The following is a 24,413-nucleotide window of genomic DNA, read 5'->3' on the forward strand; positions in this document are numbered from 1 at the left end:
ATTTTAAAATATGTATTTCTTTCTAAGAAAGCACGTCCTGCACAGTTTTCCATTTTGAATCTGTTTTTCCCCACACCATTAGAAGAAAGCATGGAAAATTTCACAATCATCTGCATTCTGTTTACAGCAAATATTTTTTCATTTCAGAGTGAAATTCTCAAGCCCCAAATGGGTAGGTGTTTTAATTCAGCATGGAAATAAAGAGTTGCTTTTTCTGGACATATTCCCTTCCTTTTCCTGGCAGTTACTGGTACCGACTTGCTCTTAATTATCTCCCATTCAATGCTAGTCATAACCACCCGCCCACTTCACACTTAGGCAGTCCTGCCCACAGCACTCACCCCAGCCCCCTCAGGCTGAATCATCAGCTCCCACCCCCGTCCTTCCTTTCCCACTGCCATTTCCTTTTTCGCTTCAATGCCCTTTATAGAGGGACATTCTTGCTTTTCCAAAGCTTTTTTCCTCATTCCTTATTACATCCCCTTTAAATTTTAGAAAAACCGTAATTCTTATGGAATTTAATTTTCTTCTCATCACTGAGGATGATTTGTGCTTGATGCACCATAGAATCTGTGTTCATTAGTTACCCATTAATTCTTGTGTACTTTAGGGGGACAGTAGAATTTGAGAAACTGGAAATCTATCACTTTCACTAAAACATACATAAGATGAAACTGAGTTACTTTGGAAGTTTCCACCATGGCAGAGACAAAGGAAGTCCCAGGCCTGGGCAATGTAAACAATCAACTTACAGTTTGACATTTCTGCTTTCAACATTCCACTCTCCCTGATTTTTTTTTAATGCTATAATTAAGTCCTTTCAAATTGCTAACCCTAGAGCCTCTCTTTTTTCTTAGGCATACCTGCTTACCAAAGGCTCCCACAAAGTATGGGAAGCTGAGGGCTCCAGAATTTGACACCTGCAGGTATCCTAGCTCTGATCAACCCACAGATACATTGTACTGATACCAGCCCAGGCCATGAAGACACCATTAAACATTCCACCCCTATGTGGTTTTTACTTAAAGTACTCTAATATTGTCAGGAGGTATCCATGTATGAAGACATATTTCTCCACATGTTCAGGACAAGTCATTCCTTATTATCTCATGAAGATTCTGCATACAGGTCTCACAGCTACCCCCAACATGCAAATAAAGAAAAGAAGACATCAAGTTCAAATGATCACTGATGGGGTTTCCTTTTGTTATGAAGTTTAGAGTTAAAAGAGATACACTTGGGCCAGGCGCGGTGGCTCAATGCCTGTAGTCCCAGCACTTTGGGAGGCCGAGACAGGTGGATCGTTTGAGGCCAGGAGTTTGAGACCAACCTGGCCAACATGGCGAAACCCCATCTCTACTAAAAATACACAAACTAGCTGGGCGTGGTGGTGCCCACCTGTAATCCCAGCTACTTGGGAGGCTGAGGCAGGAAAATAGCTTAAACCTGGGAGGCAGAGGTTGCAGTGAGCAAGATTGCACCACTGCACTCAAGCCTGGGCAACAGAGTGAGACTCTGTCTCAAAGAAAAAAAAAAAAAAAAAAGAAAGAGAGATACACTAGGCCCAATGCCTCATTTTATGTGAGAAAGATGAGCTCCAAAGTCCTGATACGGACATTAGAAAATTAGTTTAAAAAAAAAAAGGTAGTAGAACCCAGGTATTTCCATTACAGGAAAGGAAACCTGTCTTTGTGAAGTGTCCAGCACCCTGCCCTTCCCTCTTATCATTTCACCAAGTCCTTACAACCACACAGAAAGGAATTATTATGCCAGTTTGGCAGATAGGAAAACTGAGGTTCATAAAGATAAGAAATTTTCCCAAGTTCCCATCCCTGGAAATTGATGCTACCAAATGGAACTACTTGCCAGTGTTTACAGCTAACATCTCAGTTTGGTGAACATTCACAAAGTGCTGGGCATTGAAGTAATTTCTTTACTACATCATCTGACTGAAGTTTCACAGCAACCTCATGTGTTGCTTTTTTTTTTTAAAGAGACAGGGTCTCCCTCTGCTGCCTAAGCTGGAGGGCAATGGTGCGATCATAGCTCGCTACAGTCTCGACCTGCCAGGCTCAAGCAATCCTCCCATCTTAGCCTCCCAAGTAGCTGGGATTACAGGCACATGCTGTCATGCCTGACTAATATTTTATTTTATTTTTTTGGAGATGGGGGTCTCACTGTTGTCCAGGCTGGTCTCAAACTCCCCTGCTCAAGTGATCCTCTGCCTCGGCCTCTCACAGTGCTGGGATTATAGGAGTGGGCCACTGTGCCTGGCCTATGTTGCTAATTTTTTTTGATAATATTACCATAATATTATCCGTTATGAGAAACATGAAATTTTAGGTTTCCTTTGTGTCTTTTCTGCTGTTTTATTTTGTTTGTCCCTATAGATGCAAAGGCCAGCCAGAAAACTCATTCAATAGGCCGTTTCGCATATTATTTTCTGGAGTCCAAATTGTCAATAGGTATCAGGAGACAAGAGAGTAATATCATACTCTTACAACCCTTAACATTTTTCCATTATAGAGTGGATGAAAAGCATATCTGAGGGAAGATGGATAAGGGAAGAAAGACAGCAGCCCCACCCATCTTTGGAAGTTTGTCAGGGAAAATTAATTGTAAGGGGATGTTCAACGTCTTTGCTCTGACTCAAGGCTTGTTGGGTGGGACCACTGAGATAAGAAGGGAAATTTGCTTCTACTATTTTAACGTAACTGCAATTACCATAGACCCGGATACACATGCAGCCGAATTCTAACTGCTTTACTCAGAAAATAAAGAAATCTACCAAATAAAGCTGCGGAAAACCAAATACCATATGTTCTCATTTATAAGTGAGGGCGAAATGATAAGAACTTATGAACACAAAGAAGGAAACATCAGACACCAGGGTCTACTTGACAGTGGGAGGTGGGAGGAGGGAGAGGAGCAGAAAAGATAACTATTGGGTACTGGGCTTAATACCTGGGTGATGTAATAATATATATGACAAACCCCTGTGACATGTGTTTATCTATGTTACAAGCCTTCACAGGTACCCCCAACCCAAAATAAAAATTTTAAAAAAGTTAGGCAGGGTAAATGGAAAGAAATATGAAATTAAAATAATAAAATTAATTGGATAGTTATTTTGAAGAATTGTGAACAGACCTTTTTTAACATGCACATACCAGCTCGGTGCTCTACTCAGCCATCCACCCGTCTCCAAACCTCAGATGCCCCACCCAGTGTCTGCGGCATGTTCCCCCTCTCAGTTCTATGAGCTCATGCCTTTTCAATTGTTCAATCATCCTCTAAAATTACTACCTTTCAACATGCCTTTTTGTTCTAACTGGGAGAGCGGTGGTGATTTCCTTGGGAATATCTGCCTGAAACAACCTTTTCAGGCTGCATTTTTTTCACTTGTAAAATGAAAGTCTGGATTAGATCATCATTAAGGTGGTTTCCAGGTCTTAAATTTTATGGGTTTCTAAGTGTAACATATGAAATCTGCAAGCATGTATTGAGCACCTATTAAATGTGAGGTTCTGGCCAGAAACTGGGGGGACCAGGGTGCAGGCCTTCCCTCTACCACCTCATTCTATAAGTCTCAAAGAGGGCTAATTATCATTCAATATGAAAAATGAAAAGATCAAGGTTTGTGTGCAGGGTTGGAGTGATTAATTCTGCCTGGGTGGTTGGTTAAGTAGAACACAGAGAAGACGACATTTGAACTGAAACTTAAGGGATGAGTTAATAGGCCTAGACAAGGAGAAAAATAATTTTCTAGATAGAATGAACAGGATCAGCAACAGCACAAAAACATGTGACTTTCTGCAACGTGAGCATACATAAGAGTAGTAGTGGAGAATTAGGACTGAGTCCATATCCTCCAAGAAGTCATTTGTCCAGTGTATTAGTCAGCTAGGACTACATAGCAAAACATCTTAGAATGGGGGGCTTAACCAATAGGAATTTATTTTCTTACAGTTCTGAATGCTAGAAGCCCAAGATCAAGGTGTCAGCAGGTTTGGTTTCTCCTGAAGCCTCTCTTCTTGGCTTGTAAGTGGCTGCCTTCTTGCCATGTCCCCCCCAAGGCCTTTCCTCTGTGCACTCTGACTCCTCTAATGAGGACACCAGTCCTTTGGAATTAGGACCTCAACCGTATGACCTCATTTAAGCTTAATTACTCCTTAAAGGCTCTATCTCCAAATACAGTGAAGTTGGGAGTTAGGGCTTCAATATATAAATTCTGGGGAACACAATTCTGTCTGTAACATCCAGCCACCTATTTTATTTGGAAAAGAGTGAGTAAAAGCCTCAAGGCAGCCACTATGGCCACCATAAGCTCTCTGCCTTAAAACTCAATCACCTCCTTCACAACAAAATCCTTAGGCTTCAGAACTAAATGACTGCATATTTTGGTTTTACGTTCAATTTTTGGAGGGAAGTGTATTTGTGCTGCTATTTTAAAACAAAAACTGTACCTTAAGTGTGTGGGAAGCTTAGAGGAGGCAGACAGGTCAATAGCAATAAGAAATGGTTGCTGACGTTTTGTGTTTTCCAAAGATGGTCGCAATAACGTCTCCCATCCCACATGCTCTTCCCCAGAGGAACCTTATCACTTCCCCAGCAAGAAGTGGAGTCTAAATCTTGTCCCCTTGAATCTGTGACTGACCTTATGATTTGCTTGTTACTAACAGAATGGTGCCGTATGATTTCTGATGTCACAAGAAAAGGTCTCGAAGTTCCCACCTATTACTCTTGGAACACTTGCCTTTGGAAAGCCCCTCTTGGGGATTTTCATCTTGGACCTTAGTCATCATGCTGTGAAAATCTGAAGCCACGTGAAGTGGCCATGTGTAGGTATTCTGGTTGATAGTCCCAGCTAAGCCCAGCCTTTAGCAATTTCAGCCCAGGCACCAGACAGGTGAATGAAACACATTATGGAAGGAGCTTGTCCTGTCCCAGATGTTCCAGACCCAGCCATTAAAGTCACTCCCAGCTATCTGTCTTCCTAGCTGAAGCACCAGATATCACAGAGCAGAGAAGAGCTGTCCCCATGTGCCCTTTCCTGATCCACAGAACCTGAGAGCATAATACAATTTTTAAAATTCCACTAAGTTTGAGGTGGTTTGTTATACAGCAATAGTAAATGACTCAGACAGTGAAAACATTAAGGGAACAAGATTTTGAAAATACTTACAATAAGTAAGCAGATGAGTCAAAAATACAAAAATATAGTCTGGGTTATTTGGTATGGAAAAATAGCCCTGCACACCTCAATATTGTTCCTGAAAAGTTTTGTATTTGTAATATAGCATACTATTTGATGCTCACAATGATGTTCTAGTATCGTTAAGAAAATGTTAAATTTGATTCAAGATAGGCAGGGAAAATAGATCATACATTTTAGAAAGATACAGTTCAAACTGGTTAATATTTTAATTGCTTAGATGCTTTAAAAGGAATACAAGTTTCCATGATCAGAAAAATGAGAAGATATTAACATTTTTGTTCTTCGATAATATTGGATAAATTAGGCTTCACTATAATTTTTAATTGAATATATTTCATAATTATTAATTTTTGTGTTGTCAAGAGGAAGTCTTGGGACCTAGCATATTATTATTCGTATATATACTTTGTCTTTTTCAAAACAGGATTTGATGCTCTGATGTTTGTTTAACCAGCTTTCTATCCCATAAGGCATATCACATATCATGGAATCATTAAGAAATACACTTTGACAATAGTAATAATGCGAAACTGTAACCTCCTTAAAGACCAGGAGCCATGTCCTGTTACTCCTTTGTGTACTCCCAATGTTGCCTAGCTCCATGCTTTGTATGTAATAGAAGCTCATAAAAGATTTGGTGAATTGAATTGAATTGACCGAATTGTGATCAGATCTTTAAATGACTTAATCTTAAGTCTAAAATTTCTCTCCAGAACACTATTGAGAAATCAGAAAAAAAAAAAAACAACTCAAGCAATCATTATCCTTAAGTAATACAAAGAAGTCATGTAAAAAACACCCACTTCTAAAATGGATATACTTATGCATTACAGTAAACACACCACATGACAGGCTTTTCTAGTTTTATTTACATTCAGTTTCACACTATTAAAGTGGTATTATAAAGAGCCCAGTTATAGTTCAGGTCAAAACTAACACTGAATGAGGAAGATTGTGTGTGTGGTTATGTGTGCACATTGTGTGTGAACCTGTTTAGAAGGGAAGATTTACCCCCAGAAGTAGTACTCATAACCAAAACTTCAGGGCCCCAAATACCATCATAAACAAATATCCTTTGGAAAGAGCAGACAGAGACTAGGAAAAGTGGAATATGATGGCCATCTCTAAGATGTAAGATCTCAGTAACCACATTAACAAAGGAGTCCCAGCTACCCCTTTCCTCCCAGAGACCATCATAACTAAAGTCTTCATCCCACCCCTTGAAGGCTGTCACCCTGAAGCCACTGCAGCTCTATAGAGCATGCACACTAGCATTCACCCTAGGATGGCTAGGCCCCCGACTAGAGACAGGTCAAGCAGAGCTTCCTTCCCTGATTTTCAGTTGTACAACTCAGTGGCATGTCTGGATTGCAAGGATGAACTGTTGACTAAAATTTTATCTTTGCAGATAATGCAACCATCTGCAGACAAAGTAATCACAGCTGGGGATTTGACTATATAAAATAATATGGACCTTACCCACCAGAATATATAATCCAATGGGAAAGACAGGCTCAGACATTTCTATCCATAGTCATTTCTGACTATTGAAGTCAGACAGTAAACTCTAAGGTGAATAAAGTGCTGTGTGGGCAAGGTCAGGAGATCGAGACCATCCTGGCTAACACGGTGAAACCCCTCTACCAAAAATACAAAAAATTAGCCGGGCGCGGTGGCGGGGGCCTGTAGTCCCAGCTACTCGGGAGGCTGAGGCAGGAGAATGGCGTGAACCCGGGAGGCGGAGTTTGCAGTGAGCCGAAATCGCGCCACTGCATTCCAGCCTGGGCGACAGAGCAAGAGTCCGTCTCAAAAAAAAAAAAAAAAAAGTGCTGTGTGGGAAGTCTGAGGAGGGGGCAATGACTTCTGATATTGTGGAGGAAGAGACAGATCTCACTTGAATCTCACTTTTGACAGATGGTTCCACTCTGAATTTGTAAAATAAATAACTGTATTTATTGAATATATACAATGTCCAAGGTGCTAGCACTATGCTATGTCTCAAACTGCATTATCTCACTTTATTCTTAACAGAACCCTAGATGTAGGTATTACTATTATTATTCTTGTTTTAGAGAAAAAGAAACAAGTTTAGAGAATTGACTTACCTAAGGTTTTACAGCTAGAAAATGGCAGAGCCAGGACAGCAGCCCACACCTGTCTGACTCCAGAGCTCAAGATTTAATCACTATGAAATATGCATATATCTTGGGAGGCCAAGGTGGATGGATCATGAGGTCAAGAGATCGAGACCATCCTGGCCAACATGGTGAAACCCCGTCTCTACTAAAAATACAAAAATTAGCTGAGTGTGGCGGCACACAACTGTAGTCTCAGCTACTCGGGAGGCTGAGGCAGGACAATCGCTTGAACCAGGGAGGTGGAGGTTGCAGTGAGCCGAGATCACACCACTGCACTCCAGCCTGGCAACAGAGCGAGACTTGCTCAAAAAAAAAAAAAAAAAGAAAAGAAAAGAAAAAGAAAAGAAATATGCATATATCCCTGTGTGTGTGTATGTGTGTGTGTGTATAAGATTTAATCACTATGAAATATGCATATATCTCGTGTGTGTGTGTGTATGTGGATTCTATTTTATAGGTGAAGAAAATGGTATAGACAAAAGTCAAATGACTTCTCTACTTCCCTGTCATTAGGATTTTTGACAAAGAAAGTAAAAAGACAAAAACAAACAAACAAACAAAAAACAACTAAACCATAGAACATTATCTTCACAAAAGGTATCCACAAAGTTCAGAGTATTTCAAATCGAATTTTGCATGTCCAATGTCAGGAAAATATCTATGTTCCTTGCCTCCACAGTATATAATTCTGATGTTTAAAAATATTTATGTGTTCTGATTTCCCCGTACCCTCAAGGAAAAAAAGAAGTTTAACACAAGACTTAATTTGTAACTCAAGATTTATCTGCGTTTTTCTATGCAACAGAGTATTAGGTGTCTAGCAGCCTTTCTAGTTAATTGCTAATTAATTATATATTTCAAGTTGCTTGTAATATGTTTCTTTAAAAAGGGTGGTGAACTTTATGGTAGGTTACAATTATAAGATTACACAGTTTCCACCACTGATTTAAAGATAATTAATAAAAGCTTAAGTTTCAGAATGGTGAGGACACTCTTTCAAAAATGTTAACTTTGGGCTTATTAGGGGCAGTAAGAACTCTTTCAAATATTTTCTCTTCAAAAGCATTAAAATTTCCTCTACCAAAATACACAGATCACAATTTTTGAACAAGATTTCTATGCACCCTAGTGGCACAATGAGTTACATCCCATCCCATCCCATTCCATACCAACTGTTCTACCCACCTGGGGTAGGAGCAGGGAACCTTCTGTAGCTTGTATTATTCCCTTTGAAGGTCAGGAGAACATAACCTCTCTCCACTTGAGAACCGAATCACAATTGTCATCTAGAAGGTTAGTGTATCAACTGATGACTGGTTTTCAAATCAACTGAAAAGTATACAAGTAGGGCACAATGCCAAAGAAAATTTACAGATGGACATTTGGTATCGCAGACTAGACTAAGCAAAGAGCAAACTAAGTATGTGCTTAGGGCATCATAAAAAGCCAAAAACCGCCTAAGTAGCTATAAGAGGGAAAAGCAGACTTTAATGAACAATATCGCACTTATTTTATAGTTCAGGGTTTTTGTTTTGTTTTGTTTTCTGAGACAGGGTCTCACTCTGTTGCCCAGGCTATGTAGTGCAGTGTGCAACAGTCTCGTCCTCCTGGGCTCAAGCAGTCCTCCCACTTCGGCCTCCCAAAGTGCTGGGACTACAGGCGTGAGCCCCATGCCTGGCTGATTTTTTGTTGCTGTTGGTAGAAATGAGGGTCTTTTTATGTTGCCCAGGCTGGTATCAAACTCTTGGGCTCAAGCAATCCTCCTTACCTCGGCCTTTCAAAGTGCTGGGATTACAGGCATGAGCCACCACACCCAGACTTATAATTCAGATTACAAAAATTGTTTTTAAATACATATGAGAGGCTGTTGGGGAGGCGTCACAGCCTTTTCAGTGGTTGAGGCTTCTAAAGGCAATCAACCCTTCTTTATATCTCAGAATAGAACAAGTTGACATAGTATTTAATTAATCAACCACAATCCCTAAACAAGTCTTTATTTGGATACTGAAAACTTTTAATTCAGTTTATAAAATGGTTTTAGTCAATAATAGGGCTGTTTTCCAAGTAATTGTCTTCACATGACTCAGTATTTCAACAATGGGTTGAATGGACTGCAGTTTTAATAGGAGAAATTGTGAGCTAATACTTCAGTGGCTGTTCACTCAATGAATGGACTAGAAGCAATACACCTGAATTCAAATCCAGTTTTTGTTTTTTTTTTTCATTTCTAATCTGTGAACTTGAATTACTTACCTTGAACTCAGGTTTCTATATGTATAAAATGGAAATTCTGTGATAAACTTCAGGAGTTGTTGTGATTATTAAATGAGATAATGTGAGATTATCTCATTAAGGTGGCTGAATCTCTTATTTGGATGTCAGGAGGATTAGAAATGAGACATTTATTTGAAGAAGTTTATTAAAATTCTTCACAACCTCCCTGTAGTGATCTATTGCTCTTCTGTTACTACAACACATGCTTCTACTAAGTCACACCACTCATAGATCCATGGATTGATGGGCAGTTGATAACATTTATTTGGATCTTATGTTAAAAAAATACTCTGCAGCAATAGTTGGTGTAGAGTTGTTTTTTTAACCATCATACTCTGCTTAATTTTAGGAGCACTGCAGATCCTTAAAAGTCCTAGAATAGCAGTTCTCAAACATGGCTGGAAAAAGACCTATGCCAGGGATCCACCCTAGGCCAGCACTGGTATTTCAAAACCAGAGATTGATATTAAAAAAAAAAAATCCCTACATGATTCTAATTGCAGCCAGGATTGAGAATCACTGTCCTTATTTTTTTTTAATTAATTAACTTTTAAAAATTAAAATTATTTTAATTTTATTCACTAATTCTTATCCATTTTCCAATCCTTTTATCTACATCCCCTAGTTTCTCCCCAACACCCCATTCCATCATTGACTAGCAGTCACAAAGAACATACAGTTCCTCATTTGGGTTTTCTTAGTGACCAGTGGGAACTTTCTAAATTAGTGAAGTTCAATGCTGACAACACTGAATTTACATTAAATGCAAAAGACATTATCCCTCACTGGGAACAAAACACTATTGCATTAATTTAGACAATAGGTTTTCATAGAATCACATGATCAGCAAGAAGTATATAATTATTCTTCAGCCACCTGAGAAATCTTTACCTATAGATTCATGTCCTCTATGGCCAAAATCTCCAAGAAGTGTTTCCTACTTTTATTATTCTTAGCCATATTGTTAAGAATGTTCTTTTGTTTAACTAATTTAAGCTGCTGTCTTCAGTGGAAATGGAGAACAATACATGAATTGCTTGCTTACTGATCTTTTGTTTAGTTGTGAAGGCTCACAAATTCACAATTAAGCCTTCTTTTCATCAGGTTAATAATAAATAAGTTGTCATTATAACCTACATCTCATAACCATTTGCTGTATATTTGTCATTCTTCTTCTCTGAAAACAATTAGACCGCTGTATGATAGAATAGTTATTTGCCTTTGCTTTAACATGTTATCTAAAGATAAAAGTGCATTGCTTAAGATTGAGGTCATCATTTTAAGGTATGATTACATTCACATGCAAGCACTTTCTATTTTTTTCTTACTTTATAATTTTAAGATATAAAATGTAGTCACTGGGTTATTAAATATAATTACCTTGCCTTATATCTGAAAGCAGAATGCAAACATAAAGCTTTCTTGCTTTGGTAATTTCCATAATTTCACACATAGCATTAATAAGGCCCTGGGTGTAATTCAGATGTACAGATTGCACCCACAATACCTTAAACATAAGCTTTTCTCAGAGCAATCGTCACTGAAGCACCAATTCAGATAACAGAATTAGTCATTAACTCTTCAGGCAGCCTTTATATTTTCTTTATGTAGTATTTTCTATACTCGTCGTAATATTGTGCCATTTTTACTAGCTAGTTAAGATTTCACTGTATAAACACGAGCTGAATATATTCATGTCAAAGATAATCATTTCTTTAAAAGGTTTCTTTGTCAGGTATTCATTAAAGTAGGTTTCACATCAAAATGATAGTCACTAATATAGGGCAAACATCTTATCCATTTGGCAGGTTTCAAAAAATTCAAATTTTATGAGTACTATATTAAATCCTCGGCCTATATTGTGTCTCCTTAATAGTATAAAGATCTGTTTTATGAATGCACACATTGGTGGGCATACAAAGCGGAATAACCTGTGTGTTATACACAAAGATAGGAGACCACAGTAGAGATGATGTTCATGTATGCACTGGAAACTGCCTATTGGAAATATCTGCTTGCACCAATGCTATACTTTCTAAACCGTGCTTCCACTTTCTCAGTATTAATCTTCAGAGAGCCATTTTGTGATAAATTCCCTAAATAAAGGCTTCTCCCCAGCTGATGTTTACCACTCCACGCTGCATGAAGCACTGGCATTTTGCTTCAAGACAGGAGGTAACAGGAATAAAAACAGCGCCAGCTACATTTCCTCCGGATCAAATATGTGAATGTTGTGAGCATTGTAATGGGTAGCGTGGGTGACACAGAATTTCACAAAAGCGCCCACACAAAGAGCAGCCCCTCAGAAGGCAAAGCAGATACCATTTTATCTCATTTTAAAGCAGTTCATAACCATCTCCAGGATTTCTATGGAAGCTTTCAGACACTAAGTTTTTTACCTAACCTGATGGGATATGATGAATTTTTAGGAGGGCAGTTTGATTTCTAGATAGTGGGAAGGAAAATAGAAATGGGCAAGAACTGAGATCATAGCTGTACATATCTTCTTCTCTGAAGGAGTAAAATGAGAACAATAGCCTTTATGTATAGTGATATAGACACTGAGAGTCATTAAATTAATGCAAGTATAAAAATGAATCCCCAGTCTTAGATTACTTCATAGGAGAGACCCATATCTACTCTGGGGGCTTGGTGGCTTTTGGGGGTGTCAAGCTATGGGTAAGTCACAGACCCCAATCCATGTCTTTCTGTGGTGATGTGTGAGACCCTAACCAGGCATTGCTGCTGCAGAAGCCCCGCCTCCCAGTTGATGTCTTGGGACTCTGACTGGCCTGACTGTGAATATGTCAGTCACAATTATGTATGCAGCTTTGTGGTTGGTTGTCTGATTTTAAGTGATCTTTGGCTTTATTTGGTTTTGTTTTTTGGCATGTGCGCGCGCGCGCGTTTGTGTGTGTCTTTGTGTGTGGTGGGGGGTTGTTGCTGTTGCTTTGTTTTTCTGGCAACATAAAGCATATATCTAAAGTGAGTGTTGGCTTTCAAAAATTGTAACCTGACATATCCCCCACTTTAGTGTCACTTCTTGGAATATTTTGGGGTGTATCTTTTAGAATTCCTGAGGCACATTATTTTCTATATCCTGACTACTATCAATCTTCATTATTTGAAAGGTGATTTAATTTTATTCTATTTTATTTTCTATTTTGTGTATGTATGTTTTTTAAAAATTGTGGTAAAATACACAATACACAAAATGCAATATAAAATGTACCAATTTAACCATTTTAAAGTGCACAATTCAGAGGCATTTAGTACATTCACAATGTTGTGCAACCATCACCATGATTTAGTTCCTCAACATTTTCATCACCCCCAAAGAAAACCTCATACTCACTCATTAAGCAGTAGTCACTTCACAGTATCCCTCCTAGCCCCTGCTACCCACTGCTTTGCTTTCTACCTCTCTGGATTTGCCTATTTTTTATATTTATCATAAATGGAATTTACAACATGTGTCCTTCCGTGTCTGGTTTCTCTCACTTAGTGTCATGTTTTCAAGGCTCATCCATGTTGTATCTGTATTTATTTTAAAGCAATAGGAAATTATCTGGTGTCTAGTCTGGTCAATAAGCTGGATGTATACTGTTTGAAAAAAGTTTAAGTGATATTGCAAAATAATGAGATTATTTATCCTATGAGACTCATGTCTTGAATATACAGATTCTATTTACACTAAAAAAAACCCCACACACAACAAATAAATGCTACAATACATTATTACCTACACTCTATGCATATTGCTTGATTACTGCCAAGTAGATTTTACAAGGTCTTCTTTGGAAGGGGAAAGGCTTGGCCAAAGGATGTTAGACTCAACATGTTATAGTAAAATTATGATACCCTCCCTAATGAAAGAGGTGAAATATATGCAAATCAGATCTTGGGTGACTGTAAGGTAAAATATGTAAATTAGGCCTTTGTAGTCTGTGTTTGTAATGTCCCTCCCTTTTAATTGTCCACTCTTCTGTTCTCCCCTGAGAGTGAAATACCTGTTTAATAAAATAAATCATCCTAAAATATTTGTGAATTAATGAACTTAAAAATTAATAAGGACGTTCTTGCTTAATTCTACAAAATTAACTGACTTTTGATCAAGAAATGGAGAGAAATGTTCAGAGAAGGATCCTTCCTTGTCTCCTCAAATCATACCACATGGACCAGTGTGGTTCTCAAACTTCTATGTGCCTAAGAATCACCTTGATATTTGTAAAAAATAGTTTCCTAGGCCCCAGAGATTCTGATATGATATGGGTGAGGATCAGAAATTTATACTTCTAATAAATATCCTGGGTCAGTGGGTCTTATCCACTGGTGTGCATCAGAATTACCCTGAGGACTTGTTAAAACACAGATTGCTGGATCCCACTCCCAGAGTTTCTGTTACAGTAGGTCTGGAGTAGGGCCTGAGAATTTACCTAACAAGAACTCTGCTGATGTTGATGATGCTGGTTGAGGATCATGCTTTCACAACAACTGTCTTAGGTAATTCTAAAATAATTGTGCCTTGGCTACACTTAAAGACATATTGATAAACTAATCACACTTCTGCAAATCAGGTTAAGTCTATGTGGTAGCCTGCAATGAAGAAGCGTAGATTTTGACAATAGTAGAATGAAATAAAACTCTATTCCTAGCTGTGGAAGCATCAGTAATTTTCACAACCAATTGTAATAGGGCAGTATTTTAACGTAAGAAATCAGTTAAGTACCTAAAAAGAATGCATCAAAAACAATATTTTCTTTTGACTTTCAGTTGTACCTGTGAAAGTTTGTAAATTATTGTTGTAGATTTAATTTAAAATAATATGCCAAAAAACCCAATGACAACCGAAGCACTGAGAAAATCATTGTTTAATGGCTTTGAGTTTCAACTAGAAAACTGATTCAGGGGTACAGCCTGCTGGAGGTTTCTGATATTGCAAAGGAGAAAATTGTTAAGGAAGTTTTATCACTTAATATCTTTTATTATAAACATTTCTTTTTATGTTTTTTACAAGCATGACATAATGGAAACATCGTGAACTTTAGAGGGTTCAAGATCTTCCTTTGCCTTGTGATCTTCCTTGCTATGTGACCTTGGGCAAACTACTCAAGCTTCAGGTTTTCAGTCTGTATAATGGGGTAACGTGAAAATTTCTACTCAGCAGAACTGCTTTGAGAATGAAAACATTTAAATTCCCAGCACAACAACACTGGACTAATTGCAGAACCTGTGTTCTTTACATACACATATACATATACATACATACACACACACACACAGACACACACCCCAACAAACAGAAAATTACTTTCTGACCATCCTTCTACACAAGTTGCCCAAACTGAATTCTGCTTCAAAGCAACATTTATCAAGACATGCAGAGACTCCGTGTTAGTGCTTCTCTGCATGTTGACTTCTGATGGCTGTATGCTTTAGCAAATTAGAAAAGATTGGAATCTGGAAGAGTCACATAATTTTTGCAGGTATTAAAACTTATGTGAAGTTAACAATTAACTTATACGGTGAAAGCTGGGTGCAGTAGCACGTGCCTGTAATCTCAGTTACTGGGAAGACTGAGGCATGAAGATCTCTTGAGTCCAGGAGTTTGAGGCCACAGTGAGCTATGATTGTGTGCCACTTCATTCCAGCCTGGGGAGAGAGACCCCTGTTTCTTACAAAAAAAAAAAAAGAAAGAAAGAGAGAGAGAGAAAGAAAGCAAGCAAGCAGGGAGGGAGGGAGGAAGGAAGAAAGAAAGGAAAGAAGAAAGAAAGAAAAAAGAAAGAAAAAGAAGAAGGAAAGAGAAAGAAAGAAAGAAAGAAGAGAGAGGGAGGGAGGGAGAGGGGAGGAAAGAAGGAAGGAAGGAAGGAAGGGAAGGAAGGAAGAAAACAAGAAAACCTTAATGATGAAGTGAAGCATCCCAGCTGAGTAACTTTCTATAAGTAAAATTGTACATTTTTTTAAGTAAAATCTATACTCAGTGCCCAGAGTCAGTTCCTTGTGCTGGGAGAGGACACTTGTCAACTGGTTCCTACCTAAGATAAGCAACAGAAAGTAAGAGCACATTAATGCCAAAGCTCAAACTGTGGCGTCTCTGGCCCCCAACCATGCTAAGGAACTCACATCTTGAGGCCCTCAAATCACCCTGGCGATGTGTGGGGCATCCGTGGTGGTCTCATGGATGGCTGGCAACAGGTTCATTTGTGTTTTCACTATGGCCTCCTGTATCACAGAGATGTGATACAGTGATCTACAGTGGGGCCTGGGAATCTGCATTAAAACAAGCACTCTAGGAGATTCTGATAGGAATGAATGACGAAAGGCATACAAGGGTTGCACAATGTAGGAAAAATCATGCGTTGAGAGACCCAGCAAAGATTAGTTTTTCTGCTCCAGCTTGCTGCACTTATTGGAATGGAGTCAAGTAGTACATCTATACTCAGTGGGAACTGTGATTGAATATCAGTTATGATTGCCAGGAGACACTCTGATTCAAGGTAAGTGTGCCCTTAGGGTTCTGGTGTTGCAAACTCAGTGATTTATCGGCCATTGCTGCAGTAAAAGACCATTATGAGGGTGAACTAATTCTGCCTTCTTACCTGCTGCCCACCATGAATCAAATCAGGTTGTTTAAGCTAGCCCAGGGTCCAGCACAGAGTGCTGCACAAAGAAGGTATTCAGTAAATACATATTGAACAGAATCCTTGTGGCACCACGATACCAGTTACATCAAAGGTTGGAGTTTAATTGAAAGATATATTTACTGGGCCCTGTATTGAGGACCAAGCAGCCCTTCCAAGCACTGGATGCCCATCTGCTGTAGCTTTTCTCCAGGTAACTCAGGAGTAGGAGTTTTAGGAAGTTTGAGTCCTAATGTGCCCCCCAAAAAACTAGCTGCATTTTCAGATTATAGCTCTGGCTTTCCACCATTTACTTATGGCAGCTTGTGAAAAATCACATTCTATCGATATTCTTAAAGTAGAGCTACACTGGCACTTGGGCAAGGTTGGGGTGAAGAGCAAAAAAACTTAGGATTCAATATATTGGATAATTATATGGGGATTAAGCAGGTTCTGTCATTGATGGTCATTAGTTTAGTGGCCAGGCGTTAAAGAATGGTGTTAGATCTCTCTCTCTCTCTTCTTTTTTTTTTTTTTTTTTTTTTTTAACCTTGAGCAATACTGTTTAGCGTTCTTAAAGTGATATGGACTGACTTACCCAGGTTACATGATAGTTCCCTCTTAATCAATGAATATGGATTGCTTCACTTTTAATTGCTCTAAAATCTGTAGGAGACAGATGACAGTGCCTTGTCTTCCAGGGTCACAATAACAGAATTATTGACTAGTAGGAATTAATGAAAAAAATAGTTTGATAAAAAAAGAATTGTTTTAATCTGTTAAAAATGGTTTGAGAAACTTTTTTTTTTGAGACAGAGTCTCACTCTGTCGCCAGGCTGGAGTGCAGTGGCACGACCTCGGCTCACTGCAACCTCCACCTCCCGGGTTCAAGCGATTCTCCTCCCTCAGCCTCCCGAGTAGCTGGGACTACAGGAGCATACCACGCCCAGCTAATTTTTGTAGTTTTAGTAGAGACAAGGTTTCACCATGTTGCCCAGGATGGTCTCGATCTCCTGATCTCATGGTCCGCCTGCCTCGGACTCCCAAAGTGCTGAGATTACAGGCATGAGCCACTGCACCTGGCCTTAAGAAACTTTTATAATATTCTCCTATTTACTATGAATTTTAAACCACATGCATTTTTCTGTCTACTTTAAGATAAATTATTGTTAAAGAAAAAATAAAATTACAGAGATGTTATTTATATTTACTTTTAAGAGAAAGTAGTCAGAGTCATGTGGTCATAGGAATAGACATTTTCTATCTAGCCTAGCCTGAGAATTAGGTGATATGCCATATTCTTCCTGTGCCATCTAGTGGGAGACTCAAATGGTTTTATGTGAGTTTTGTATAGATTGTCATTAATTTTTTAAACTTTTCATTTGTAGCAAATCAACCAGATTAATAACTGGTATATATCAAATTAGAGGTAGAAACCAAAACTGAAACAGAGAAAACAAAGTACAAACTATGTCTTCTGTTACAAACAACTTTATGGCAGGGTGTGCTCAAGCTTCCAGCTCTCATCACTAATGATGCCAATGGAGAGTCCATGGATAAAATCTAGGCAATAACCAGTTTTGGTAAATCATGATAGTATAATATGATGATGCATCTGATTTAATCAGCCAAGAACATCCTAAAGACAGTATTCCTAGATTTAAATAGAATAGAATGCCTTTCACATGCTGTTTCCTGTCTTTACACTTCCCTTCTCTGCATGATGAAATTTTGCTTATCTTTCAAGAGTCCTCAGGCCTTTGATAGCTGTATGCTTCAGTGAATTAGAAAAGATCATGTATCATCTCCTCTGTGAAACTTGTCTTTTTTCACAATCTGCCTGCATATAATACATAGATAAACAGACACAGACACACATACTGCAGCAGGTCTAAATGGTCCCTGCCTGTTGTTCCAGAGTACTTTGTGCGCATGCTTCTGTTACCACATTAACTCATATGATAGTTTTCACAGATTGAGCTGCTTGAGGACAAGGGTCATGTGTTCATCTTTGGGTTGTACACCACCTTGAATGAATGAAAGAACAAAAGTCTTTATAGAGTCATCACTGCTGCCCATTTCTCTCCCTCACTTGGTTGTAGAAGCCACTTACATCCAAGTTCCAATGACTGGGCTGCGGACAGATGAAGAATAACAGTGTGTGTGTAAAAGGGAAAGACAAAGCATGGAGGGAGAAAAGGGAGTAACAAATCAGTAAGAATAGTGTTCCAAGGGATCTATGATGAGCTTCGCGATGCTGTACCTTCTCCCTCCACCCTTAGCCCTCATCTTCCCTAACCCTAAGAGACAAACTGTCTCACAGTTGAGGCGTTGGCTTTGTTCCACTTGTACATACTGCCCATGGACAGCAGTGATGGTCACAGAGGACTCAAGTGCTGATAATGATGGTTTAGGTGGCAGTGAAGAAAAAAACTATACGATTGTCCCTAAACCAATGCATATTTGTATATGAAGCCTGTCACTTAGGTCCAATTCCAGATACCTGGCCTTCCTGGACATTCTCTTTTACTGGCTTAAAGTAGGTATGAGGGATTTTCCCATGACCATGTTCCAGAAAGAACAGTCACCCCTCCTGGGACCTCCTGAGAGAAGCACCATCAACTGACTACTGCAGCCTCAAAGAGCTACTTCATCTTTAAACTCCTACAGCACTTACTGGCATGGTCTAGTCCTGTTACATAGTATCTTGATTCATTGTTCCATTTGCATTGGGTCTCCTGATTGGACTGTAAGCCCCCTGAGGTTAAGAGCCATATCTAATGCTTCCCTCCAGAGCTCCTAGGACAACAGAGTAGAGTGAGGGTCTTAGAATAATATATATTCTGACATTGGTTAACTGAAAAACAAATACTCAATTTATTTTTTATATTATTTCATATATGATATTATTTTATATTATTATATCTTTTTTCCCATCCATTCTCACATCTTTCATGCCTATTGCCTCTTTTTTCCTATACCCCATTCCTCTTTCACAGGGCATTATCTTCCAAAGAGTCCTAATGACCCAGCTCTGCCACAGCCACCATGGTAAGTGAAGTCCAGTGCAGAACAAGGTAAACAGACACAATCCCACCCTGGAGAGACTGTCATACTGAGTAGACCCACAGTCAGAGGACACAGAGAGGAGAGGAAGCAATAAACAGAAATTCCATTGAGCTGTTAGGGTCATAAAGTGTGTTGCAACCATACTTCAAACAAGGTCAGCCCAGAACTAACAGAAACTCTATGATTAGCACCATCTCCTTCACTTCCTAATTGCAAACACGAAAGGCACATTCCTTCTCTATTTGTGCTCTGGCCTGGTAAGAATGGGAAAGCAACTTAAACCCATTTGAGGTTATAATTGCTGTTTTTTTTGTTTACAATTCTTATTTTATCAAGTAGTCAGTTGTTCAGGCCGAGAGAGTGTACGACAAATTTTTCTTTCAGCGTGAACACGTGAAGTACACGTGAGGTCTGTAGGGTATGGAGGAGGCCTCGGGATGAATCATATGGTCTAAGGTCCACAACTAGGAGGTTGTTCAGGGCAAATTGCAGAGTGAGAGAACTGCAGGCAAGAGAAGATTTCAAATATTCCAGTCCCCACTTCAGAAAATGGCATCTCTGTATTTTCAGTGAGTTCAAGCTGAAAACCTTGCACTTTTGATTTATCTCTCCTGTCACATCCCCATCTAATCGAATGGCACATCTTGCTGGTTTGGGGGAAAATTCTTCCAAAATATATCTAATATCTCCAGTTTCCACCACTCTAGTGCCACCCAGGTAATCTATGCCAGCCCCCAGTCCCATTAGAACTTCTGCAGTAGCCTCTACCTTGGTCTCTCTGCCACCCCCTTCCACCTCCACATAGCAGCCAAAATGATGTTGGCAAAGCATGAGTCATGTATCATTTAAGGTAATAGTAGCTACTGTAACAAGGAAATCCCCACATTTGAATAATACACATTTTGTGTTCCATTTTTTCTTGCTCAGGGAATAGTTCATGTGGGGACTCCTTGTCAATGCCAGGCTGGGAGAGGGAGAGCCCAGTCATCTTAATACATGGAATCAACACCCAGCTGGTAGAAGGGAGGAGAGAACATGAAGCAGGCATATCTGCTCCTTCAATACCTCTGCCCAAAAGTCACCCATAAATCACTTCTGCTCTCCTTCCAATGGCCAGAATTCATCTATGGCATCTCTAGATGCAAGGAAGTGCCCTGGCTGGGCAGCTGCTTCCCTGCAACAACTTCACAGCTTCACAACTTCACAATTCTACAACTCTACAACTCCAAAATTCCACAACTCTAAACTCTTTAGTGACAGCTGCCATCTGTTCAAATGTGAGGTAGGTCTTATCGCTTGCCTGCTTACTACTGTAAGCTATTTAGTTAGCTTCCCATCTAACTAAATAAAAAATTAAAATCCGAGCACTTTGGGGGGCTGAGGCGGGAGAATTGCTTGAGCCCAGGAGCTTGAGACCAGCCTGGGCAACACAGGGAGACCACCCCCTAACACAAAAGTTAGTCGGGTGTGGTGGCATGCATTTGTAGTCCCAGCTACTTGGGAGACTGAAGTGGGAGAAATGCTTGAGCCCAGGAAGTCAAGGCTGCAGTGAGCTGTGATTGTCACTGCATTCCGCCTGGGTGACACAGTGCAACCCTCTCAAAAAAGAAAGAAAAAGAGAGAAAGGAAAGGAAAGGAAAGGCAAAAGGCAAAAGGAAAGGAAAAGAAGAAAAGAGATCCAAAATCCGAAGCCTCTGGACCTCATACCACCCTCCTGGGCTCATTGTGCTCCAGCCTCTCTCACCCTTTTTCTGATCCTTGCTTATTCCCACCTCAGCAGTTGCTGTTTTCTCTGCCTTGAATATTCTTTCACCAGATCCCTTTTCATCAGGTAAGTAGATAGAAAATGGGACCCAGGAATTTGCACTTTAACAGGGACCCAGTGACCCTGGTGCCGACAGTCAGTGGTCTATACTTTGAGAAGCACTGGTACAGTGGTTAAGAATGTGGACTATGGGATCAGAGGGCTTGGGTTCAAATATTATGAACCCAAAGACTTGCCGAATCTCCAACTTTGGGTACTTTATTTGCCCTCTCTAATGCTCGATTTCCTCACCCATGAAATAGAGATAACAACAGAAATCACTTGGTTGCTGTAAGTAAACAGAAACTTGGTTGCTGCAAGAAACAAAAACATGGTTGCTGTAAGCAAAATGAGGTCAAATCAAGATACCAGGTCTGACACATAGTAAGTGGTACAAAGGAGTGTCTACAGATGCATCATGCAGCTTTAGAAAAAGTAGGGTGGAACTGGACAAAAGAAGATTTGAGCAAGTGAATCTTAAATGAGAAAGTGATGTGACTCCTGTGCTTCCTGGGGCTAAGGGATGCCACCATAGAGTCCTAAGGAGTGGAGGGGTATGTCAGATGGTTTGAGATGCCTGTGTCACAGTCACTCTGAGCAATGATGAAAGAAGGTTAGATCTGGGAAAGGGGGCCCTACCAGGAGCTTGTTTCACTATGCTAGATGGAAGAAGATTCAGTTGTATGAATTGAACAGAGAGATGAGTTAGAGGGAGAAGAAAGCAGCAAGAAGCAGCAAAAGAAGGTTAACAACATGAAAACAGACCAAGGGAAAAGACTGAAGGGAAATGTATGTTGTCTCAGGATGGGCAGGACCTACTGCAATCGAAGGGCACTAATTCCTAGATTATTACCCAAGCATGCCAGTAGATACCAGAAAGTGGTAAAATAGCAAATGAAGCCATAGAAGCCAGAGTTAGTGGCAACACTTTAAGGAAGTCATTATAATTACAGTTGAAAAGGGTGAACTGGTGGCAACCAGTCAAAGGTTGCAAAGATGATGGCACTAGAAATTGTCCTTTGAATTTTCCTGAAGTTGCCAGAAATATCCTAGTTGAGGGTAGCAGCTTCTAGGGATAGAAGAAGTACAAGGGGAAGGAGAACAAAGTTGATTAAAGAAAGTCAAAGTCTTATATGTGGTTAAGAAGTAGATGCATCTAGTATAAAGTATATGTTCAAGGAACACAAATATACAAGAAAGAAATGGAGCAGTGGCCAGGAGTAAGTTTGAGTCCATGTTAGTACCACATGCACATGCACTCTTTCTCTCTTCTATGAAAACTTTCCGTGTCTTCCATATAAAGTCCCTTTTACTGTCCCCTACCCCTACACTTTAAACTGACTGCTGACCTAGTTTGAGTATGATTAAAATTCCATGTAGGTTGAGTGATCCAGGTTTTGTGGGGGCTAAAACGTATATTATTTGGCTGATCCTTCTTAAGAAAAAGAATATAAAATTAGAAATATAAAGTTAGGTACAAAAAAGAATATTTATTAAGGATAAGAAAAGGATTCACAATAAGTTACTGGAGCCTTGAGAGTCCAGGTCCCTTTCTTCTGACATGTCTCTAAGCAATTTACCCAAAATATTTACATGGAAATGCAATCTGACTTCTCTCTCTACTGACAACATTCTACCACCCACACCAACTCCCAATACTCACGGAGCCCCAAGCAATTAAGGGGTCCAAAGCTTACGTTTCTTACTTCATGGTAAACTTGCCTTTCTGTTTAGGTGTTTCTCAGCTTTATTCAGCTCTTCTTGGCTCCAAAGTAGGGCAACTCTAATATCCAATTAAGATGAAAAATTTCTGTATGTCCTCCTTTCTGTATATTAAGTAGGCATCGTTTTCTTGAAGGTGGAAAGGACTAAACACTGAACATGAGGAAAAAACCCTGTAGAGGACAGTGACTTCGGCAGACATAGCCTCAAAGCAGCTAGCAGAGGATTGAGTCCCTGAGCTTTTCCAAAATATGTGGCCACATTCCTGTCAGTACAAATATTGCCTAAGCACCAACTGTATCTCAGGGAGGAATTTGCTTTCTGTGGTTTCTTCCATTAACCCCTCCAGATTCACTCTCTTCTCAGCTCCACTCTGCTCTGGGCCCCAGGAAGCTGAGCCATATAGCTGTCAGCTAGCTCCCTTCATGCCCAGCTCATGGTTGGGTTTGGCCATTGAGAGGCAACAGCAGGAGAGTGAGGATGGATTATTTATTCCCTGGCTTTCTTGTGTTGGCTACAGCCTCTTCTTTCAGATAGTCCTCTCCATACAACCACCCTCTTCAGGGTCTGGAAATAGCTCCAGCCTCTTGATCTTCAGGCTGGGGGATGGTAATGACTCCCCTGATCACAAGCCTGGAGGACTGTGCCATCCCTTAGTGGCTTCCTTAAACCACTGTCCACATCTTTGTAAGCTGTTCCTTTATTAAACTCTCCTCAAATTACCTAGTTTGAATACTCTTCTAGTTTCTGCTTGGGTGCTGATTGATATCATGTTATAATTAACAAAGAAGAAAAAAGGCCTTTGGAAACTTTCGCTTGGGGGGCCGGAATTAATGAATTAATAGAAGTAAAAAGCCATAGATGACACTGAATGCACCAGCCAATTTATTGTGACAAAAGGGTTGTCATAACAAGCATATCCCACCTCCAGACAGGTGGGAGTGCCAGAAAACAGTCCCCAAATGAAAACCAGGATGCAGCACCATGAATGTGAGAACCTGAGGTCACTGACCATGAACTACATGTTCCTCCAGCAGATAGTACCTTAGAATAAAAGAAACCCTTCCAGTCGTTAGTTGTATTATTGACTATTCTCTGCTTGACTACTTGGAAAGATGGGAGAACATTACTTTACAATAGCGCACTCTGTTACAGGGCACATCTAATTGTTAGATCATTATATTGAGCAAAATCTGCCTCCTGACTTTCTTTGGGTCTGTTTCTTTCTTTTAAACAACGCAGAGGCATGTGATCTTTCTTCTTTATGACAGATCTATAGATATGAGGACAGCTGCCATGTCACCCTAACTCTCTGGTAGAAGCACTATTAACACACTTCTCACTACCCTGGTGTCTTGAATGACCTGGTTCATCAACATGCCTATGAAAGTATGGTGTCCAAAAATGGACATAATACTCCAAGTGGACTCTTACTTGAGATAACCATAAAACACTCAACCAGGTTTATCTCATTGTTCCTCCCCGACTCCTCAAAAAAATATTTCTCTTACTTCTGGGACACATTTAAAATTAATCCGTTCTCTTCACACCTATAGCTGCTACCTCCT

This window comes from Pan troglodytes, chromosome 13 (genome assembly GCF_028858775.2).
Source record: "Pan troglodytes isolate AG18354 chromosome 13, NHGRI_mPanTro3-v2.0_pri, whole genome shotgun sequence".
In the NCBI taxonomy this organism is placed as follows: Eukaryota; Metazoa; Chordata; class Mammalia; order Primates; family Hominidae; genus Pan; species Pan troglodytes.